The sequence below is a fragment of the Hypomesus nipponensis genome, chromosome 9, assembly GCF_054491055.1.
Source record: "Hypomesus nipponensis isolate SF chromosome 9, ASM5449105v1, whole genome shotgun sequence".
NCBI lineage: Eukaryota > Metazoa > Chordata > Actinopteri > Osmeriformes > Osmeridae > Hypomesus > Hypomesus nipponensis.
Window position 1 is genome coordinate 6223747 of NC_140369.1, and position 20378 is coordinate 6244124.

The window sequence follows — 20378 nt, forward strand, 5'->3', positions numbered from 1 at the left end:
TGCCCTTGGTTGGTGTATGCTGGACTATCACACCAGCACATTTATACCAAGGTAGATTCCTGTTTCACTTTCCATTGTAGGCATGTTGATTCATGTGGTGACTTGGGGTCAATGGGTCTCCAATTCCCATCTCTGTCCACAAAATAAACAAATAAATAAATATATGAATATAATGACTAAGAATCAGAAAAACATAACATGCTGCCTCTCACTGCGGGACGTGCAAAGTATTGTGCCATAAAACGATTAAAAACCCAGGGTGCAGACATCCATCTTGGAAGACTTTTTTCCCCCCTCCATGCCTTTCAAAAGCATCATGGATGTTGGAGCTGTCTCTTCTCTGGGCCCTTAAACAATGGCCCAGTGAGCCTCCCTCTGGATGGCTGCCACATCACACTGAATGGGAGACAGAAATAATCTCTTCCTGGTGATAACCAAGCAATCTCACATCCCGGAGGAGCCAAAGACGTCCTACTCTGAATGCAACAGAACAGAACAGGGCTGGCAAGTAAAAGGCCTTAGTGAAGGAAGAAGGTTACAGAAACACACTCTCTTACTCAATGTTAAGTCAGAGTTGACCGAGTTGGATAATGTAAGCATGTAAAAAGGTTGTTTTATCAATACAAAATTTGGTAGCATAGAAATTATGATAATCAACTTTCACAGTTTCTTTGATATAGTATTTCACAAACCCTTGATCCTGAAGTTGAGGCATATCTTTGTTGAGTGCCAAAACATTCTTTAAGATGTTTATCCATACTGAACAACAGTCAAACCACCACACTTAATGTTGCATGTCCATATAAAGTAACCTTGACAACAAGACAAAAAATTCAATATCACATACTAGAAAATTAGAAAGTCCTGAGGGTGGGTGGGGGGGGGGGGTATGAGAGGCATTGCCTTCCAGAACAACTACTGCTGCTCACAGCCCAGAAACAAGCAGCGACGCTTCCCAGCACTGCTCAGATGAAACCTACACATGATGGAAAAGGCTAAGTGAGTCATATCCCTACACTTAAGCTTATTGTGGCTGAAACAATAAAGCATGTGACATGGACTGAGCCTGAGGGACGTGTGCTGGCTTTTATCAATGCAAACCCTAATATTCTCTTTACTTTGAGACCAGGAACACGGAATGACAGTAAATGGAAGTGAATACAGATCAGGAGAGGGCCATGTTAAGTGATCAGAAGAAACCCCTGAGCTTTAATACAGATCCCGGAATATTGAAGTGATCATAATCATGCAGCTGATCTAGCTATACTGCAGGCAATCATCCTGCAAGGTCACGTGTTGAGACAAACACTAAAGGCCTTACTGTACGTTTGACAGCCAGTGCACTGCTGTCTTGCTAAGCGTGCGTGATGGTATGCAAACAATTTGGCCCAGCATGCCGTTAATATGCCTTGTTTGCACAGCTCCAACAAACAGCATCAAGGGCGGTTTGGAAGCGGTGTTTCCCGTACCTCCTCACCCTGTGCGGACCACAGTGTGCATCTGTGTACGTACGGCCGGGAAAGCCGACACCAACTGCCGGATCATTGCCACATTGTGTAGCATGATGCCCTGGGATTAAGGCAGAGGCAAACGAAGGATCCAACGTCTGAATGTTAATTTCCTTATTCAATTCTATGCAGTGCATGAAGTGTGAAAGAAACTGAGATTTATAGAGTAGGCCAATTACTCTAAGCCCTGCGCTATAGCCCTTATTTGGTTGAATGCTAAACTTGTCTTGCTTGGAGGAGCACTAATTACTGAAGCTTACAGGGCTTACACTAATCTTGATTGAACTGCTAAGTGTGATGTGAGATGCGACCATTAAACTTTTTTACCCGTTGACAAGAGTAAAACTTTAAAACTGATACTTGTTCAACATTTCTGTTTAAAATACTATTGATTTGTATCTTACTGATCGAAAAAATCAGTACTGTAGCCATAAAAAAAACTTACAATGTACATTTTACTGTTTTATTATAAACTCAAATTTCCAACTAAACTACTGCAATGTTAATAACTATATTCATTGTGGTGTAAGGATCAGTCTGCTTAACATTGTCAGTGTGCACTGGTGGCTGCTTAGTGACCCAGTAACCTTGTCATGGGACAACTGCCTAAAGATACTGCTAGCATTTACCACAAATTCCTCACATCATTTCCAGAGGGGATGGGTAGACAATACCCTAAAACAAATCAAAAGACCACTCGCCAACCAAAACACCCTTTCGGTCAAAGCCAGTACAAACTCCTGACAAAAGTAATCAACAAACTGCTTCAGAGAAGGAAACAATAATGCTTGTTAACATGGATTATATAAAGACCAGTTAGATGTTGATGTTGTTTTTTATACATTAACATACACATATAATGAGACTTGTGGTGGCATAAATGTAGGAGTAGTGTTGAAGGCACGCAAGACAAATCACTCTCACAGATTGAGAACGATTCTCGAATAACACAAAGAACTGTGAACTCAGTGCTCTGTAACACTTTTCTTAGCAAACACAATAACACTGAATCTCTCCAACATGCATCACCATGCCCAACTTCCAACACTACCAAAGAACAACACCAAACAACAATTTAATAGGTTGACTCAATAAACCCAAAAGGAAGACTACGTTGATTACCAATCAAAAGTGTGGTAAAAGACTCTAAAAGGTTCTAAAAGAGCAATGCTTATTACGGATTAGCAAGTGGCTGGATATGGAACAGATGAAAAACCAGCAAGGACAGCTCAGAGCTAATTGTTTTGTTCAAAGTCAAGGTTCTGACAGTGTTCTACTAGCCCCTCAAGAGGAGACCTTAGGGCTTGCTGCAAATAAGTCCCCCAAAAACCCAACTGTCACATCCACTTGAGAGACAGAAGACGATAACAATCGCTTGCTGAAAAGGGATTTAAACCAGCCTTGATGGAGCAGCAGAAAACAGCCTAATTACTCTGACCTCCTGGAAGGGGCAGTGGGAGAAGGGGATGGAAGTTACACAGGCCTTGCAGGGTGCAGCCTATGAGAATCTGACTGTGGATGAAAGACTCAAGGGGGTAGGGATGCACTGCCCCGCACTCCAAACAGATAAGCTTAACTCTGACCCCCTTTATCTCTCCTTTCCTCGGTGAACTGCTGCCTTTGGAGGATCCGTAGTCCTGATATAACCACTTCTGCTCTTGTTTCTGCTCACTGCAACTTTGTTAACTTAACTCAGCAGCTTCATCAGGGGCTGGGACACAGAGATTACATTGCATGATAAACTGAGAACTGTGGGATTGTACAGTTTGTTATCTCATATAGTTGTGTGCACATCTGAATATGTAATTGGCAATCAATTTTAATTTTCAATTGTATTATTATTACTCGTAAGAATGAACCACAAAGATCAAATGAATAACTGAACAGTTTTCATTTCATAAAGTATGCCTAGAGGGCTTAATAAATGCATGTCACTGATGCAATAAAATTAAAGTTGTTGGTCTGTGCGTGTGTTCACATGCATGCAAAGGCTAAATCCTGTCATGTCTGAACACTCTATTCTCAGGAGGTTGACAATGCAAAATGAAAGCCAAAGTACACCCAAAGGGTAACATGACTAAAACAAATACAATAATTAAATTTACTCTTCAATTATATTTGCATTCAGGCTTCTCTCTTCCTTTAATTAAACTGTTGTACACGTTCCATTGTACACTGTTGTGCAAAGCAACAGCAAATATAATCAAATAAAATCCATCACGAGGGCCAATATGCCGCCTGACAAAACCGAATGAGGGATGTGATATTGAAAGCCTTGCATTTTGAGTAAAGCAAATCACTAAATTGTTAGTGTGAAATGACACGCAACGGGAGGCTAACAAACTGAAACTAATTAACACATTTCAAAGGGTTCTTGATTATGAGAATGAACACGACATGCATACAAAGCTTTGAAATTGTATCATACAGACATATTTCTCTTGAATCCCAGTGAAATTCATAGCTGACAGACACAGTGTTTAGACTTTGATGATAAAACAGTACCGTGTAGGTCAGGGTAGCCTACTGAACACATTTCTTATTCAGAAGATTATGGTACAGGTCTCAGTATACATATCACATATCCACATCAGCTTCTACTGTGTGAGGTTTGACAAAGTATGGGTTTTCCATTCTTAGGCAATCAATCCTTCTGAACATATTGGTTAACGTTGTTGCGGGCACAGTTGGCTGGAAACAGAATACTAACCACTCTCACCGAAGAAATCCAGTCGCTATTACCAAACAAAATAAGGAACATTATCAAATCTATGCACGACAGCCTTTTACCTCAATTTATCAAGAGCGTACGGGGTAATTTCTGTCATGAATATGCATGAGTCCGTGTCAATTAAAAACTTGTCAGCAGAGTCGCAAGAGGCGGACACAATGATCTTGGAGGCTGAAGAGCTTTAGGCCATTCATTGGGATGGAGACGTAATTCCTCTCCTCCACAGCTACTTCACATGGCTACTTTATTGGTTTTGTAATTGAGTTTTTTTTCCCCCTTCTCTCCCTCCTTCACTCCTTGAAGCTCTGGCACCTAACACAGCTTTGGAAGTTTTAAGTGAGCACTGGAGCACACGTGCATTTGCATGGGAGAGAGACAGAGGGAGAGTGACTAAGAGACAGAAAGAGGAAGAGAGATAGATAGAGACAAATAAATAGAGATAGAGTGTGTGTGTGTGTGTGTGTGTGAGAGAGAGATGTAGACGGAGGAAAAGACACAGATAGTGTATGTGTGTTTGACTGAAAACAGAATGTGAGAGAGCAAGCACACATCTATGTTAACTAAGGCCCACATAATGGTATTCATCGATACACTAGATTGAGCCACCGCTTGTGGCGCAGAAAATAATTAGTCACAGTTTTAGACCAAGTTAATCTCCACACAGCACACTTGTTGTTTCTTCCTAATTTAAGGGCAGTTATTAAAAAAACATGATGAAGGATGCAACCATCCAACCAAATGAGAATAAGAAGTTACACATTATGTTTTCCTCCATTCCCCTCTCTATCCCTTCCTTCCTCCCTCCCTCATTTTCTAGTGAGCAGGATGTCAGATGATTAGCATGTAAAACGGCTCATCAAGGGCTGTGAAAGTCGCAGCAGTATCTTCATCGTAAAGCGTCATAAAACAAAGGCCAGCTCATGTTTAGCGCAGAGTCTTATATTTACAGTCCGTAATAGTGATAGAGAGACTAGAGAGACTGATACAGAAAGAGAGAGAGAGGAGATGAAATCAGAGAGAAGACAAAGAACTGAGATCCTTTTTAAGTTCGACAAGGAAAATCATCGGAATGAGTTTGCATTGTACACGGTTGCCTTTTGATGAAATAATTGCTGCATAGAATTTTGAAAGACTCCTTTGTCAAATGTAAAAATCATTTGCATCAGTTTAAAAATAAATCTTTTTGAACACATTTATAATTTATAAAATCAAACATCCAACTAAACCTATATTCACACTTGTTCTCTATGGAAGTTAAAGGGAAACTATGAAATGATGTTATGCAATTTAGCGGTGTTCTTTTTTAGGAGTGATACGTCTGTGATGTTTGAGAGCGGAGGAGGAAGGGATCGAGGCCGCGATGACACAGACAGGGAAGAAGTTCTGATGTGAGCTCCTCCCTCTACTGGCCCTGCCTGGTATGGAACTCACCTACTATACAGACAGACAGGACTGCTAACGACTCTACACAGAAATAGGACTTACAGCTCACCTACTCGACATACAAATATGACTTAGAACTCAAGTATTCTACACGGTCAACATCGCCCAACAGGCACTGCACGTACTATTTCTTCTTTTTAAAAGGAAGGAGTTGAAAGAAGTCCTCACATTATTCCATCTTATTAGACAGGGGAAAGGACACATGTCAAGCATACAGACATGATTAGAAAATGGAACGGATGTGTTCCTTCTGCAACGTCAACTGAAAATACTAAGATGAAGATAATGATGATAATAAAAAATATAATCATCAGCAGTTGGAACTAAGGGGTCTTCCACCCATGTCCCGACCCCCTGGCCCACAGACCTGCCGAATGCATCAAATAGTGTGATTAGATTTGAGTGTGTGGATGTAATGGCCCCCCATTCTGCACCTTGATTCAAAAGCATATATCAGGTCCATGAGATTTAGGTAGTGACTCAAAAGGGGAGTTGTACATTACCGGTCATTATCCAGGTGGCCGAAGAGCCACTCTAGTACCATTAGTCTGATTAGGGCCAATAGGAGTGCAGCATAGATGGAAGGGCAGGGAGGGAAAGGACAAAGTAGACAGAAGTATATTGTGAGTCTGGGTGAGTGAGTGAGTCTGGGTGTAATCTAATGGTAAAGTATGGGAAATTACAAGTATGAAAAAGACATCTGATGCACTCACGTTCCCTTGCCACACTTGACAAAGACATACTGTCATTTACGACCAACAAACAAGCCAAACAAACCCATTTGTCTTGTGCATTGCAATCCAACACTCTGCATGTCACTTACTGTACATATGGTATGGATTTTATGCACGACTGCTCTCGAAATGGAATTAGGATTCAAACCATTTTACTTTGACATCTGTAGAAATTGCCTGGTGAGTCTGGTCACGTTTTCACAGACAGACTGAACTGAAGAGGGATGGTTCTAGTGGTTTATGGAGCCTACCTTTAAGCTGTAAAAGAGGATGAACAGCCTGAGCATGGGTTTCCTCTGGGTAGCATCCCAGCCTCAACCTTTTATATGGGGCCACTGACCTTGATGGTGACATCAACAGTACATCTGTAAAGATGCATTCTCTGCCCACAATACATGTAATGTTCTGCTGCTAATGCAGGAGGGTCATAGAGATTTCAATTAGGTAGATGTACTGTATGTTACAAAACGTAAACAGGTGAAGCACTATCCCAGATCACAGATGAAGAAGTGTATCTATACATCTGTGCTGCAAATTCCCCCGTTGCACTGACAGAATGAGGCACATGTTGACACAGCAACAGAATGTCTGTTCAACACTCCAAGCACTTTAAATATAGAATATCACATGGCTCAATTCAACAATATGCCTGACAGAGCAGACAGGGAAAACAATTGTCAAAGTGACCCACTGTCGTGGGTCAATATAATGTATAGGTTCAATAATGGTTCCACGTGCATGATATTACACTGATACCTTGAAGGAGATACAAGCATGACCACTTACCTTGCCGGAAGCTCTGTAGTCATGACCCACTTTGATAAGATCAATAAACACGCGTGTTCTGTGGAAGTGTCAGGGGATGTGAGTGAGGGTTGGCTGACTTCTTATCACTGTTTCAGTTGTCCCAATCATCCGCATCTGAATATAATATTCAATAAGATAATATGGGGGGGAGGGGGGGTACGTCTTCAATTGTCTGACAGCTGTGCGGTACAAGTAGCCTGGCTGCCAGCCCAACTTAGCCCCGCCCACAAAAAAAATGTTGGTTGGGAAGTTGGGTCTGGGGAACCTCGGTTGGGGAAAAACTGAACAGGAGTTGTTTGGACCAATCAAATTGTCAGGGCGGGCTTTATACGATGATGGACAGATGATCAACAGTAACGTAATCAACTACGTCACCAAAGAGTGCTTGGGTTGAATTCATTTTCAACAACATAAAATACCACGTTGCTCTGATTGGTTGTAGGTCTATCCAATTGAGCTAAGAGGCATTTGTTTAACGAGATTGGTTGAAACACGCCCTATACTCACAGCCCAACGGAGAGTTCTCAGACTCATATTCTGACTAGAATTATGAGTATGACAACGTCAGGCTATGGTACACAGAAGGTGTGGTGGTGGATCCCAGCTGGGCGGTACAGGAGGTGACAAGAGTCAGATTCAGCTAACACAGACATAGCTTTGTAGTGGGGCGGGGTCGCTCCAAGCATTGCCTTGAGACAAACAAAACCCTGTGTGTGCACGCGCGTGTCAATGTGAAGACACCCCTGACAGCTTCCGTGGCCCAGAGGCACCTGTTAAACCAGGACAGAGCCTCAGGCGGTTTCACATGCTTCTCCACTGTCACCTTTAGTACAAGGGCTGATATCAGACGTGCTATCTAAACCAATGTCCTGAGCTACTGCAAAACGGCCCTGACTGCATATAAGACACACACAGAAGATTTAGTCCAACAGTTGAATTTGGAAAAATGCACGTGTTCTTTCTTTATATATATATATATATATATATATATATATATATATATATATATATATATATATATATATATATATATATATATATATATATACATATATATATACATATATATATATATATATATATATACAATAACATTTACATATAAAATCCTGTTCTGATTTTGACAATATCAGTGTAGAATCTATAAATCAGTGGTCTATGAAATGGTCTCATTAAGCATTTAAATAGCAGTTTGCAGAATGTTTGGAAAGTGAACAGCATAGACGAATCCCTCCATCTCTTTGCCATGAATGTTTCAGAGCACCCCTAGCTTACTAGCAGCGTGCCAGCCGAGCTGCCCTTGTCTACAGTAAAGGCAGGTCCAAACCAAGGAGCTGTTGGAATCTTGAAGCCTAACGCAAGGCACATATCAGAAGATGACAAACATTGAGGAATTCAACCCATTAAGTCCAAGGAGACTGCTCAGGCCCTTACTCTACTAGCCTGAGGATCAATTCAGCTTCATCACCATAGAGCCAATTGACATAAGAGCAAGGTGACCTGAGTGACACTTCAAGTCTTTTATGCACAGATTAATACAAGGTAAGACTAGGTACTGAAATTCTTTGGACAAGACAACACAAAGCAACCTGTTATAACATATAGGTACTCAGAACATAGATGACATCTATGCCTGATGGCCCTTGGAAAGAAATTGGTGTCTGAAAAGAAACTGCCACTGTTGCTCTTTTTGCTCTGGACATTTCAACATTACACCAAACTTTCACTAGATCTTAAACAAATGTTAGTTTCTTAAATAAATAATACATTTGCATCTCTTGTTTGATTTAGAATAGATCATGATTTGAATAGACAAATGGCACCGGTTGTAGTGAAGCTAGTTTCAATAGCAATGTTCAAGTTTCAGTGTGACGATGAGTCTCCAAACCCAAACACATCCATAACAGCTTGAACCTGCCTGCAGCCACACATCAGAACATCCTCTAAAACAGTTACCTACAATTAAACAGCCAATTAGCCCATCTCGCTCCAATGAAAACTAACATATTTTGGCAAAGCATGCATAATGTCCAGACTCTACCTTACGAGAGGTAGCCTATTACTGCCATTACTGTAAGGTACAATCACAAGCTCCCTAGCAACTGTCCATTACACTGACTGCAGTCCATGGAACATTGAGCTGTAGACCATTCCGTTAGTCATGTTACAAAGCACACACATTACCATCAGAAAAAAAAGCCTATTGATTCGACTGATGCTGCCATTATTCATCCAAAGGACAGACCACTCTCTTTACACTTCATATAATTACCCATTCCCCCTAATTGCAGGAGTAGTTTGAATATCAGGGAAAAAAGAAGGATCAATATTTGAGCTTTAATGGAGAGGTTTAGTGGAGATTGGATCCACATGCAGTAGGATGGTTCCTTTGGCTTGGAGTCATGCTGTGAATATGAGACTGCAGACCATAGCAATAACCACTTAGTGAAGGCAAGAAAGAAATAAGCCCACCTTTAACACTCGTAATTATCTTAATCGTTTGCCCAGACAGTACAACCAAGACGAGGCCACCTCCATGCAGAGTCTGCATGCCTTGGTCCAACGGGTTGAAAACCTCACCATGTGTGAAACTGTCTGAACTAACCTACTTCTAATTGCACCACATTCCTAAAAGTCCATGCTTGATTGAAACTTCCCCCACAAACAAACGAAGTTTCCTGTTCAGAGTGCCTCCTTTGAAAACCTCAGCAACCTCTTCCCTAATACAAGTTGCGTCGACGACGAGTTGAACACGCTGACTGGTGATCTGCTTAAAGCTGTTGCTTAATATTCATCAGTCCTATTTGAACAGCATCCAGTATGACAGCTACAAGGCGGCTCCTGTGCCAACCGCCTCTCATATTCATACCTCCAGGGCCTGACTAGCAATAGAGGACACTGACAGCCTTGACATTTGATGCTAGTTCACCGTGAAGGAATGGGTTGCTCCAGTTCTTGTTTACAAACAAAATAGCGGAAAGAGGGAGGTGGTCGAGTGCCTAGCCTGATAGTCATTTTCAACAATTCTACACATTCACGCCACTGACTATAAACAAGTGGATGGTAATAGATTTTCCTTTCCATGCTTATGAAATAATTTGGCCTATTTCACTGCTGTCTCTGAATAGGCTGAGAAACACAAGACCACTCGGCCTTTGCTAATTACGCCCCAAAACTATAAAACAAATTACCCATAAATATTAGGGAATATACCCATAAATATTAGGGCTAGACATTTTTTTAAGACAGCTTAAAACCTACCTAAGCATTTAAGCAATTTTATCTCAGAAGGTACTTTTTTAATAAGTTTTACTATTGTTGCTATTTTAATTATTACTTTTATCACTCGTATTATTGTTTTGATTGATTTTATGTAAAGCACCTTGAGCTAAAATTCTTGTATGAAATGTGCTATATAAATAAAGTCTTACTTACTCAACAAGATAATTCAGTCACAGAGATATACTGTATGCATTCAGTCAGAACCCCCACACTCTGCTAGCTGGCACAGAAATTACGTAATGTGAAGAGACTGAATTTAAGTACAAACAACACACCAGGGACAACGATAACATCGGCAACCCTGCGCCATGTTTTTGTCTATGTAATTGTGCAGACACACATCAAACAGGACTGGGTGTGCAGCCACACATACAATTAGTTTCTCCTCCATGTTGAAACTGTGAAAAAGCTAGAACAATTCTAAACGAATGGCCGCTGCAAGCCCCTCAATTACAAAGTTGAGAATTTTTCAGCTCGCAACGCAACCAATAATTCTAATATGAATGTAATTTTCACTTCTGCCTAACCAGCCCATTGAATCACACTTATTTTGTTCTTTTAATGCCCAAGCCTAATCAACTGAAGGATTATGTAGCTCAGTTAATAAGACAAAATATTTTAGTTGAATAAATTCTGAAAAAAGGATTCACATCAGCATTCACTGACTTGGGGGGGAGGGGGATGAGGGGCTTGCGCTACGATCTTGCATGGGGGGGGGGGGGGGGGTATGCCACTGACAGCGTATATTTGTGTGTTTGGGTGCATGTGTGTGCGGAGGACAATATGTGTGTGACTCAGTTCCCTCAGGCCCACAGCAGGTTCCGCCTATGCTGCATGGTAGAGGGGTGTCCATGGCGATAACAGGCAGATGGTGAGGGGATGCACGCCCGCTCCCTGGGTTCCTCCGTCCATCTGGACAGCTCGGCAGGTATGGGTGCGCGTTACCTCCCCGCCACAAACAGTGGCACACATCAAAGTGGGAAACAATATGGCTGCTCATGAAAGAGAAGGCAGCAATTTCACTTAAGCCATGGTCAAGAGAGGATGCGGTCCTCTGTTTTCCAGCCAAAGAGCCTAAGAGTGTCAGTCCAGTAGAGAGAGAGAGCGAGAGAGAGAGAGAGAGAGAGAGAGAGAGAGAGAGAGAGAGAGAGAGAGAAAGAGAGAGAGAGAGAGAGAGAGAGAGAGCAAGAGAGAGCGAGAGAGAGAGAGAGAGAGAGAGAGAGAGAGAGAGAGAGAGAGAGAGAGAGAGAGAGAGAGAGAGAGAGAGAGAGAGAGAGAGAGAGAGAGAGAGAGAGAAGGAGAGAAACAGAAGATGGGTGAAAAAGAGCAGAGAAACAATGGTGTGTAAAAGTTAGGTCGTTTCAGGGGGTGTTATGGGGAAAATAAATAGGGGATGAATGGTAGGTGAGAAACAGGGACATCAGGAGAAGGAAATACAAGTGATGTGTAACAGGAAGACTTAATTATGCCTTTCTAATCCACACTCGGAACACGCAAGGACAGATTGTTTTGCTCCTGGTCTTGATTTAGCATACAGTCACAAATACTAAGATGGTTATGAATTTATCTACAGAAACTTTAGAGAACTGTTTATTTCTGTTCGCTAAAGATTATACGAGTTGATATGACATTGTGGGTTTCTTTACTTATTCATACTGTACTGTCAATGAAGACACGCATCATGTGGAACAAACCAAATTGCTTTCTAAGTTTGAGTGCACTATTATTCTGTCAAATAGTGGCCAGGGGGCAACATCTTGGGAAAAAATGTTTTCGATCCTTTTAGTGTCAATTCTTGTTGAAATAAATGTAGTTTTCACATTCAAAATGTAAAAAAAGATCATAAGGAATTATACAGGTATGTTTTGAATAATGTATAGTGTGTAACCAAGCAAGATCTTAAGAGTCACACTCGAAACCATTAAATATGTATGAAAAATGTAAAGCATATAAAATGGTATGACGAACTTGACCTAATATCTAATGTCTCATAAAGTACAGCCCAGATACAGCACACAGCTGTTTTGTTGTCATATCCATAATCCCTTAATTTAAGACTATGGAGCCACCTACATAGCTAATGCTAATGCTGTGCCACTGTTCATTTGTCATGTCATGTTTACGTGGAGCAGGTAAAAAATGGATTTCTATCAACACAGGTTTTGGAGGGGTTTGTTTCTCGGAGCATTTCACCCTGTAAGACCGCTGGTTGTAAAATGTAAACGTCACTTTTAGCTCTCAAACTGCAAAAAAAGAAATTTAAGACCACATTTATCCAATGGCATTGCAAGGCAAGAAAATATGACCCATTGGCTATGTAAATGTGTTCTTTCAAAATGTCTTTACTAAATCCTGTGTAGAGCAATGATGACTTTCTATATCCGAACGGTTGGAGTCGGTTTTCCCTACTCATACCTCGAATATCCGGTCACATGACCCAAAGACGAGTCTTCAGACAGGGACGTTGTTACTGACACGTAATGAGCTTCTCATTTCACAAAATTATTTTTATAAACCGATCCCTTTCCCCTTGTGCTGCCTTCCGGGCAAATGACGGACCATTGTTGTGTTTACCCAATTTTACCCAATACAAAACAAATAAAACATTTTTTTTTTACCTTTGCGATGTGGGAGGTCTGAGACAGCCCGACGGTTAAAAGAAAATGCTTCACTTTGTTTTTGTATGCGGTAAAGTTGTCGCAATATGACGGTGGGTCATGATAACACAAGGGTTAATTTAGATCTACCAGTACACAGAAAACTCAGTAAGTATTTATATTAGCTTTCCAAATCGACCCTATACGAACCAAACCATGGCCCTTAGAAAACATGTTAGGCAAGGATGGGTTGAGCTAATCTTATTTTTTCTTAATCTTTTTTCCTGGAAAGTCAGGACTGAGGTCCACGCCCAGGCCGGCCACAGTAGCTTAGGCCAGGTCATTGTATACTGCTGACACCTTTGATGATTACAGTTCAAACACTGTATATCTGACAGGGTTTAGGGATCCTTTCTGTTTTTCATCTCTTCACTTTTTCTCTCTCTCTCTCCATCTCTCTCTGGCATTCACCCACACACACTCCAACCAATACAGACTCTCATTGCGTCTGTATCTGTGTGATTATTGACTTAGAGATAATACGATAAGTACCACATATTGAATTGCACATTCCCAATATCATTATATTCAACACAAATATATTGTTTTGGGCAAAGTGCATTACAGTAATGACACTTCCAGCGTGAAAGCAATGAGCATATCATACTGATCCATAGAGAAGGGTAGTGAAAACTAAAGGCTTGCTTTTGCAGATAATTCAGGCCTTGGTGGAAGTACTACCAACTGTTCATCCCCCCCCCCCAAAAAAAAAAAAAGTATGTGTAAAATATTGAACGTAGTTTTTGCTGAGCACTTAAAATATCTAACTAATTCTTCCAATCATCTGTCCATGTGCTGAAATCCTACAGCTAAACCAAATCCCAGATACCTAATTGTAGAAGTAGACTTTTTTGTCCTTTAAGTGTAAAAATGTGTATAGAAAATCTGAATTTCTGCTTGAGTTGGAAAAAGCTTTAAATCCTGATTTAAGTGTGGCTGCTGTTAATGCATAAACCACCAATTTGCCTCGTCGCTCACCAAAAGAGGAGAGTAATCCCCTTTTACTTAAAAGAGGTGATTTTAATAAATACGTTTAACCACTTCTAAGACATGTATACATTTTACATAATGACTTGGAGCACTTTCATTTTTTCATATAAACTGGTGCATTTAAGAAAAAAAAGGGTTCCTAATAAGCTGCCGCAGATAAAAGCTTGGTCTTTAGAGATCCATTTGACATAATGGCACAACGTGTATCAAAATTACCTGCCATGAGACTCCCAGGGCTCCCTGGCTCTAAGCATTGGTGTAAATGATGGAACACTAAAGCTAAAACTTTTCCATTACTTTCTATTATGGAAAAAATACAAAAAAAGATTCAAAAAAAGACAATTATTGGAAGGTAACTAAAGACCCATTAGTTGTGCATGTTCTGAGGCACCTGTTTCAATGAACCATGACACAAAAGGTTTCCCTGCATTCTGAAAATGAATGGAGAATAATGAATAACTTTCAAGAGTACTCTAATGGAAGTTCCTGGTTCAGAATACCATGTACAGTATGCACTCTAACATGCATAGTGTGGATTGGTTTTGCCAATCGACATGGTATTCCTTTAGTGTTTATTATTTAAAAAGTTAAAATTTAAATGACCTAAAAAAGAAAGTAACATGCAGCATTACTGGATATATAAAGTACAGTGTATGTTACTTGCAAGAAGTAATTTTAACAATACCAAAACTAAATAAATATAATGACACAGGTCACTCCAACAACCTCGTGAACATAATGCTTCAACAAGGCAACATGTAGTGGCTGTCTGAAAGGTTTTATGCAGCTGTTCTCTATCCCACTGTGCTAGATGTAAATGCACCCATTGGATTTCCAGACGTGGGGTTGCATTAGTCTGGCCCTTCCGCCAGGGATGGGTAATTACCCAGACACAGTAGATGGAAAATGATTAATATTCCCCTGGGAGACTGGTGCAGATCCACAGAGCACATAGTTTCAGGAATAAAGGCGGGAGGCAGTCAATTCCTGTCAACACAAACAAACATGTGCTATCTCTATGTCTAAACACACCACACACATACGCACACACACGAATTGCACAAAACACAAAATAAAACGTGTAGACTCAAACCAGTGGTCTGCTATTAGTCATTTGACAGCATTCATCCAATTGTGAGGTTGTTGACGAATAATAACTTTGAGAGAGTCATCTCTCTTAATGCACAATTATGCCAATTGATAGAGCACAGCTCAGAATATTGGTTGAGTAGCCTAATTGCAATTAGGAAAAAGGTTTTTGGGAAAAAGCCTAAACAAAACCTTTGGATACTGCCCATGACTCAATGGGAGAAGAGGTAGGTTAATTATCATGTCAAAATATATTGAATTGAGGAGCATCAAAAACATTTGTGATACAGTGTTTTACAGAAACTTGTTTTTTGTTTTAAGACATATGCTAAATTATAGTAATTGCATATGTAAGTGGTAATTTCTCTTTGTGTTTCCAACAACAAATGCCTTCCCACAACGACTCCAACTGAGCCAGGTAAAATTCAAAGCCTGGGAAAAAAACCTCTCTCATACCATTGCGATAATAAAATGTAACCTGAAATGCATTAACACGAGGGAAATTTGGAAAATTCACCAAATGAATGATAATTATGCATGCCATTTTGTTGCACTGTTCCTTGAATTAAACATGTCGAGAGCACTCCAGATCTATTTGAGCAATTATTGATACAAACTCAAATAAATAAAAAATAAATAGTTATGCTGATCCCCCCCCCCACCACATAGTTTTTGTTAAACTCAATCAACAACCAAATGAGTCGAATGAGTGATAAAACCTAATCAGTGCCTCATTCCTGAGGGTAACAGGCCTGATTTGCCTCTGAACTAGCTGCCAGATGTGTTCATTTGCTAGCCAAGGCAAAATAAAACATTGAAGGAGGTTAAGATCCACTGCTGTAGCGGAATGCTGCCCAAATCAAACATCTGTTGACTGGGTGTACTGCAGTGCTATGGCTAAGCTTGGGTCCACCCGTGCTGGTTTAGGAAACTGCTCCCTTTGGACAACTAGAGGATTCAACACCAGCTGTGCTATAGCAAGCCAAGCTACAGTCTGCCCATGAAGATCAGTGTGCTGGATATCTGGACCAGCACTGAAATGCTGATTTAACCTGCTGTAGCACACAGTGTGCAACAAAGAAAACATGGGCAACATCGCATGCTAGTGTACCCTATCTACCAAATCAGTCTTTTCTATGTCGACAGAGCTTTAAGAACAAGGGAGAGAGCAGGAGAGAGCAGAGCCAGGGGAGAGAGCAGAGCCAGGGAGAGAGCAGGAGAGAGCAGAGCCAGGGAGAGAGCAGGAGAGAGAGGGTGAGTCCCACTCCATTTGAACCTGTTACTAAGATACAGGGCTTTACAAAACAGCACTGTCACCAGCATGCACAAAAGCAAATTAAAGTAATTCATACAAACTGTGGGTCACTATTAAAGTATACCACTGTTGCCTGGGATACTTTTCACTGCCCTAAATTTGCTGTAGAGGATAGAGGGGGCAACATTAATCAGGACACCATTACAGTGAAAGGAAGGAAGAATAGTCAAGAGAACAATTGGATAGAGAATAAATCATATAATGCTGAACAGCAGGAAATGCAGGTGACTGCAATCAATAGTCAGAAATCCCTGTTTGTATTCATAACTCTTCCTTGGTGTGCAAGAGCAACATTCTGCAACACTGCGGTGAAGCACAGCGAGAGCCTTCTCCCAGGCAGCAACCACTTTGCAACAAGGCTGCTCTTATCAGACTTCCACTGTCTACTACTGGAACAGCACGCAAGAAGAGGGTGTAAACAGCACACAATCCTGCTGTCCACTCTATCAGTAATCAACTTGTTAACATCCCTAAAAAAGGACAAGAAGGGAAAAATCAATGCACCGAGCCAATTTTATTGTCTGAGCAATACAATAAATACACTTACCTTCAATCTCACTGGCTTTGAGATGGGTAATTAAAGAAGGATGTAGCGAAGGATTGAAATAAGGATGAGGGCCGGTGCACCTTAAAGAAGGAGGAAACAAAGCAGATTTAATTAATCACAGCCAAATCAATGTAATAACACAGCTCAAGTGTTGGTGTCTATAACAAACATGTGCCAGAGCCTCGAGAAAGATAGCACACCTTCATAAGAGCAAGCAAATACAAGAGTATGGATACTGTCAACTTGTTTTAATAAAGTCACTTAATTGAAACAGTATGCTACAGCTACCTTTGGTGCACATTCTCCTGAGTGGAGATGACAGTGACAGGATCAACTGTGATATCACATCAGAGTGTGCATGTAACACACCAATTAACACAACTAGTTATATATTTTCCACGTTTCAATGCTTGAATTATGGCAAACAAATGGTATGAATAATTGAAAATAGACTTGGTTCAACATGCGGAAGATAAAATATTTACTCTCACCTACCTAAATGCTTCTATAATTTAGGTTTCATCATGATGTATTTATTATGGCAAGTGTGTGTCAGATTAAAGCACTAAGGCTTATAAAAATAACGTTGGATTAACAATATTCTGTATGTGTACCATGTAAAAAACCATGAAAGGTGTAGTTAAGAAAGCAAAGACTGATTGAACATCTAACATCCATATCTAACAGCAAGAGGATAAAAAGTGAAAACATCAAATGGAGTCCATTGATCCACGAAAGTATTGCAAAATTGGTAGGTACCCATCTTGCAGTGTTTGGAAAGACTCTCAGGTCTATGTTCATTTTTTAATGAACGAGACGACACACGTGCACTTATTTTTTCCCCCGTGTCAAGGACAAATCCTTTCGGGGCGAGCGTTGATTGAACATGTGCCCAAATACCCCCAGTCTCTGCTCTTCATCAGGAGGACGATGGGTTGAAAGCTGCAGTGAAATTTCCATTTATCAAAACATCTCTGGAGCAGCCTGGCGGGAAGAGAGAGACGGGAGCTGGCACCGTCGCCAGCTGACTGGCAGAGGCCTGTGTTAGGAAGGCACGAGCCCTGTCTTCATCTCCCCCAGGAACTCCCAGCCGCAGCCCCCGGCCTCCTTCCCTTCAGAGGCTCCGTCTCCCAGAGGGGACAAGGAGGCGTGGGTCCACTGATAGTGACGGTAATTAAAAGGGTTGATTAGAGTGACGGAAGGAGGACACCCATGGAGAAAAGCAGATTCCGACGAGAGTTGGAGAGAGAGGTAGAGAGACAGAGGGAAGGAGAACGGTTAAGCATACATCAAGTCGGATCACTCTTCGTGTTAACTGGGCACACTTTTTCACCCCCTCCGTCACTTCAATTGGGGCAAATTCTCAGGAGAGCTGCCATCAAGTAGAAAATGGTCTTTCTGGAACTGTAATGGTTGTTCATTCTATTCACTGCCTCCAAGGTAAAAAGTCAGGAATAAAAATGTACATGTTATGTGTAGCAAACCCTGATGGGAATGACAGCCTTGCAAGCTACATTCAGGCTAACATAAATTTTATGAACAGACAATAACAGCTGCATTTCAAAGGTGATCAATAAAAGATTACTGGAAAAGAAAGTTCAGAAAAAAAAGATGCATAAATAACTTGTACATAAGATATTTAGTTATGTTAAGAAAACACCTTATTGATTCTTACTCAGCTTTTCCCAGACCATAGCAACAGCAGAGGAGTCTAAACAAACACCTGGGGTCTTTCAATGTTACGTTATAATCAGTAATGTCTAATAGCAAACCATTAACCTGACAAAAATCTAAATAAAAAACCCCAAAATAGTGATATGGCATACTTGTAGTACTATCCATCTAATTTAAGCAAAACACAAACACACGTAGCGAGTCAATTGAATTAGTGTACAAGTAATTGCAGGGGCCCTCCAAAGCTGACCACATGCTGAATTAAAAAAACAGCACATCTGCCTTAATTATCGGGGTGGCATTACAATAATGTGACCATACTTTTGATTTAAATTAAGATAATAAAATCATTTTAAATCCAAACTGACACGTGCTTGTTTCTTTGTTTTGACTCCCTTTTTACATGCATGCGACATTTAAAGGGCAATTAACGTGATAACTCCAAAAGTACTGTATATTGTTGATTCTCTTGCTTGTAGTTAATGAATTAGATCAAAAGAGCTGCCAGTTCCTGCCCTGTACTATTAACCATGACAGTAAGTGCTGTATGAGAGTCTACTTGGCACAGAAATCATAGTGATGTATTTTCATTAGAACTACCCTACAAATACTAATCTTGGCATGGAAGACATTGTGACAACAAATGTTGAACCTTTTAACACTTATATATTAATGTAAGACTGTATGTTCTTAATTTATAGTCAACATTGCATGGGGCGTGCTAGTCATGGTTTATTGTCATGAGGGTTTTAATAGCAGGCAGGAGATAAGCACTTACAGCAGTTTTACCAACATAACAATCACCACTCATCTTTCCTCTTGGGTATTACCAAACATCATATAACAAAAAACAATCAACTACCTGAAAATGTATCAAACAACATTACACAACAGGTGAAGTTCATATAAATGATATAAAGATAGCACCGATCATCATGGGAAACAGACATTGACATAACAATGTACTGGTGACCAGTGGTGTGAAACTTTGTCCTCTTAAACTTCTAATGTTTCAAAAAAGGCAAAAGGAAAGTCATGTATCGCAACATCTGTCTCCCCAACACCGTGTGGTTCCAAAGCCGTTAGCAAATGCTGTAAACTTGGATATTTTTGATAAATGAGCGAAGAGACAGCAGCATAACATTTGGACTGGGCCCAACAGAACTCAACCGAAGGCAGTAAGATGCTGGATGACCTTGTTCAAACCTCCAATAAAATGAGTGATGTGACGTCAAAGTCAAAAACTTCAGTTTCCACTGTTCTGATGAACGTAGATGTAATTCCCAAAAGTGCTAAAGGCGGGTGTATGGATGCTTTTGATAGGTGCCCTCATAAAACTATGTAAGGGGATCAAAACATCAACAAAATGTTTATGTATGCAGAGGCACAGCTGCCTTGTGCTTCTCTGTGAAGTTGGAGAGATAAACAACTGTTAGTTGGTCCTCCACACAGATCAAAACTGAGGTTGGTTCAATTCCTACATACATCAAAAACATCCAAGACAGATAGTCATTTTGACTGTAATTTCCAATCATCAACTTGCATTATTATCCAATTAAAGTATTCTTCTTTGCAACCAAATAAGTAATGCTTTACATGTT

General features: G+C 40.5%; 1 protein-coding gene across 4 annotated transcripts in view; it reads right to left on the bottom strand.

The window, feature by feature from the left end:
* fhit (fragile histidine triad diadenosine triphosphatase) overlaps window positions 1-20378 on the bottom strand; it is a 133542-nt gene that overhangs the window by 109156 nt on the left and 4008 nt on the right. For all 4 annotated transcript variants that reach the window (XM_084704050.1, XM_084704051.1, XM_084704048.1 and 1 more), the window contains one exon: window positions 17104-17183. The gene's annotated coding sequence lies outside the window, so the exon portion shown is untranslated. The remainder of the gene's footprint in view (window positions 1-17103; window positions 17184-20378) is intronic.